This window comes from Nannospalax galili, unplaced genomic scaffold (assembly GCF_000622305.1).
Source record: "Nannospalax galili isolate Female #2095 unplaced genomic scaffold, S.galili_v1.0 scaffold698, whole genome shotgun sequence".
In the NCBI taxonomy this organism is placed as follows: Eukaryota; Metazoa; Chordata; class Mammalia; order Rodentia; family Spalacidae; genus Nannospalax; species Nannospalax galili.
In genome coordinates this window covers 2,942,331-2,947,138 of record NW_008341886.1, presented here as the reverse complement: position 1 = coordinate 2,947,138, position 4,808 = coordinate 2,942,331, and positions in this window count along the sequence as shown.

Below are 4,808 nucleotides of genomic sequence, written 5' to 3'. Positions count from 1 at the left end.
TATATATATATATATATACATGTACTGCTCTTGCCACACCTAAGTTCCGTTTCCAACACCCACGTCAGGCAGCTCGCACCCACTTGTAATTCCAGCTCCAGGGGCGTTTGATGCTTCTGGCCTCCACAGGCACCTGTAATCATATGCACAACCCCCACTGGACACATACATAATTAAAAATAAAATGAGCCTTAAAATATGCATACATATTTATTTATGCATGTTGAAGTATTTAGCCATAAGGAGGCAACATATCTATAATCTCTCAAATGGTTTAGGAAAAATAATTGATGCATGTTGTACATAGAATGAGAGGGAGACAAAGAAAATGTGTCAAAATAATAATTGGTGATTGTGAGTGAAATGTCTGAGAGAATTTGTACTCTGGATTGCTATTTTTTTGTTAAGTCTGGAATTCTCTCAAATGTAGAAGAGGGTGAACTAATGAATGGGTTAGTCTTGTTTCTAAGGTGGAGGCAACTGTGTTCAGCAACGTGTGTTAACACACAGACACAGACAGAGACAAAGACACACAGAGACACAGACACACACATGTACACACACAAATACACACACACACACGCACACACAGACACAGATACACAGACAGAGACAGAGACACACAGACACAACTAGACACCCAAACATACCTCATTGCAAATGTAGCATGGGGTGCCTCTCTGTCATAGTGCCCAGGAGTTAAGTCAGACACAAAAGGTCTGCACAGTCTTATTCTAGCTATGTGATTTCAAAACTAGGTGGAGCAGAATGGTGGTAAAGACAGTCATACCCCTGTGGAGGCAGGTGGGTATTAACTGGGAAGGCTAGGAGGGAACCCCTTGGGATCTGGGAAATGCTCTTTTTCTGTATCTGGATCTGCAGGCTGGCTGTAATTTCTCAAGACATGCACTCTACGCACTTTTTCTGTATGTGTTAATCCTCCTTTTGAAACGGTTTGGATTGCCCCACCCCCGTCTCAGTATGGAACACAGAGATCTCATCCTTATTATTATTACTTTTTTAAAAATGCATTCATACAGATTCAAAGGAGGTTGGATTTACGTTGTTATTTGGTTGCTGAGCAACACCAGTTAAGCTGTGCAACCCAGTGAGGCCAACCGTAGAGAACCAACGTGGGGGGTATATTAAATCAAGGCTATAAGCCTTGGACAGGGAGGATTCCCATTCTCTGCCCTCCCCTTCCTTGTGCTCTTGTGCTCAGAGGTGGGGAGTGGGGGTGGGGACTTTGAGCCACACCGACCAAGCCCCAGGCCTGGCTCCTCCTGGCAAGTGCTGGCTGTAGCCAGCCATTCTGCAGTGAGCCTGCCTGCCTCATCTATCACTATGGCAACTGCCGCCCTAGCACTGGGGCTAAAAAGAGACTCTGTAGGTGTCCAACAGTGACTGGAGTCTCCTCTGCCACAATGAGCAAACTGATGAGTCACTGCAGGCAAGGCTGATTCTCAGGCACTGTCGTCCCTGTAAAAATGGGACAGACTGGAGTCTGTTGAAGAGGCCTCAGAGTGTGGGGGAGGGTGTTGGAAGGCAGGGGTGGGCAAGATTTCAACCTCAGGACCTAAGGACCAGCTACTCCAATGAGTGGGAAATAAAGGCTACCCGAGTGAGAACAGGCAGAGGCTATTCTGTAGAAAAGGAGGCCACCACTACTTGTGTTTGGCAGACACACAATGCAGTCAGAAGAGTGGGAAATCATAAGGGTTAAAGGAAGGCTGGGGTGATGGTTGGGGAAGGGGATCCTGACCAGAGGCTACCCATGTAGAGTTGCTACAGGAGGGCTAGCTGGGGTCAGGGCATCCCATGTAACTGGCATGGGAGTGTATTTTCCCTTCTCTGGCTGGTCTCTAAGTCAGAATCGGCAGCAAACACATAGGAAGGCTGGGTGTTTATGCAGGAAGACCTGACCTCATTGTTGAAGAGGCTGGAGGGTGGCTTCCTGGACTGGTGGCTGTAGACTGTGGGACAGTTCTGTGGTCTTTCATGGTCTGGCCATCAACTGCTTATATAATCAGTTTCTCAGGGACTACTCAGAAGTTGGATAGCTAAAGAGAGAGGTCCCAAGACTCCAGGGGCATGTGACAGAGTAGAGAGAGAGTTCAAGGGCTACCCTACCTGGAGATTCACAGGAACATGAGTAGTGGAAGAAATGAGGTTAAATTCTGGCAGAGAGGAAGGAGTGAATGTTAGGCAGTTACCCCTCCAACAAGACCAGATAAGCATGAGCTCCTGTTCCAGGCACTTGCGTGGTACAAGGCCGGAGTGCTTACTGCGTACTCTCAGCCCTCTCCTTCTTTGGCCCTACCCATGTCACTGATTGGACAGTGTTGGGACTCAGCAAGAGCCCAAGGACTGTTGGCTATTCTTATGCGTTATGAGCGTCTGAATTACTAGAATTAAAAACAGAGCTATTGAGCGGGCATGGTGGCGCACGCCTTTAATCCCAGCACTTGGGAGGCAGAGGCAGGTGGATCTTGGTGAATTCAAGGCCAGCCTGGTCTACATAGTGAGTTCCTGGGACTACAGAGAGAGACCCTGGAGAGGGGGGGAGAGAGAGAGAGAGAGAGAGAGAGAGAGAGAGAGAGAGAGAGAGAGAAATTGTTGGAGTCAGTGCCAAACTCTGGTAATGCAACCATGAACTACGGAAGGCATCAGAAATGCATACTCAGCAGGGTGGAGAAGGGCAGTGGGCAACTTAAGGAATCTGTAAAGAAAGGTGCATATTGTTGCAAGAGGGAAGGGGCACTTAGCAAGCAAAATTCAACAGGTGTGTGTATGCATTCATTTTAATACTGTGGTGAGAGAGAAGACAAATGTAACAAGGGCGGCAATTCTCTTTAGGTACCAAAGTCACATCTAAGCAGGGAGAAGGTGACCTCTGCGTGGCTCCTCCAGGTGAAGCTGTGAAACAGCCTTTCCCAGTAAAGTCCTAGATAGGACTTTCCAACCTAACTGCAACCCTTTCTGAGGGCAGAGATCAGAGCCTGGCATGGTGACATACAGCTGTAATCTCAGTATGTGGGAGGCTGAGGCAGCAAGAGGGCTGTGAGTTCAAAGGCAGCCAGGGCTACATAGCAAGATCCAGAGAGAGAAAGAGAGACAGAGAGAGAGAGAGAGAGAGAGAGAGAGAGAGAGAGAGAGAGAGAGAGATCTTAAGCCCTATCCTGTGTGTTTTCAAGGCCTGACATAGCATATTGCACAGAATAAGCATAAAATTCTTGATGACGGCCAATCCCTTCAGTTTGGGCTATTAAAACAGAATATTGCACATGTTGTGGCCCTAATAAACATTTATTACATTTATTATCTCTTTCAGTTCTGGAGGGACTTGGAAAGTTCAGGAGCCAGCAAGTCCAGTAGAGACAGTCCTCTTACCAGTTTGCAGATGGCCACCTTCTTACTTGGTCATATGGAGGAGCAAGAGAGAAGTGGGGGAGGAGAGGAAGGAGAAGTGAGCTATCGAAGGGAAGGAAGGGAAGTCTTCTCATGGAAGCCCTGTCCTCCCTCATGACTCATGTAAACCTAACTGCCTCCTGGAGGTCCCATTTCCAAATGCCATCCCATTGGAGATGAGGGCTTTTAATATATGAGTTTGTTGAGTGAGCAAAAGCAATTAGTCAATAGCAATAATGAAAACACAAGAAGGCAGAAGAGAAGTTCTGCTTCAGAGCTTAATGGCTTCCAGGAATAAAGGAGTGAGCAAGGCTGGGCAGCTGTGAAGACTCCCTGGGGTTCCATATAACTCTGATAAAAGCTCTTGGGGAAGCTTTTACTGGAAAACAAATACAGGAACCCCTCAATTTAGGATGTGGTCACATCCTGATAAATCCATTACCAAACTGAAAATATACTAAGTGGAAATGCATTTAATTCACCTAGCCTATTGAACATCACAACTTAACCTGTCCTACCCTAAACATGTTCAGAACATTAGCCTATAGTCAGGCAGTAGCATCCGATACAAAGCTTAGTTTATAATAAAGTGCCAACTATCTCACATAGTTAGTGAATACTCAGCTGAAAGTGTAAGCAGAATGGTTGGTTGTACAAGTATGCCTTGCACCACTGGAAACTTGAGAAATTGTATGTCAGGGGCCATTTATATAGCATTTCAAGTTAGAAGTCACAATAACAGATGAAAATGTATAAAGAGATCATAGCTGGAAAGATCCTCACTAGGGGCCCAGGGAACTGGCCTGAGCATAGTGGGAGTCATGCCCAACCTAGGAGATGGACACCTAGACAGATAAGCCAAGGCTGCCAACTCACAGGTGATGAACTGGACAGCTGCAAAAGCCAGGGGCTTCCTAACCCACTTTATTCATTTCTGCTACAGTTGTAACAAAGTTTCACAAGCTACTAGTAGGTATAAAGTATCGGTTTTTTCACTCACTGCCCTGGAGTTGGGAAGTCTGGGATAAAGTATTAGAAGAGCCAAGCATTCAGGCTGGAGAGATGGCTCAGAGGTCTTCCAGAGGATCCAGGTTTGGTTCCCAAAACCCACATGGAGGCTGACAACTATCTGTAATGCCAGTTCCAGGAACTCTAGCATCTGATGCCCTTTTCTGGTCTCTGTAGCCATTGCATGCATAAGGTGCTGGGGAACCCTGCTGTTAAGGTTGGCTCCTTTCTCAGCAGGAGCTTCCTGCCTGACTTACCTGGAAAGTGCCACCAAGCACGGATGCTTGGCCTCATTTAAAACATGACCTTTGGCATAGTTACCTGGAGTAAAAACTACCTCCAGGTTTTTTCTATATGATAATTAGGCATTGCCCGATAGTCGGATGATAGGA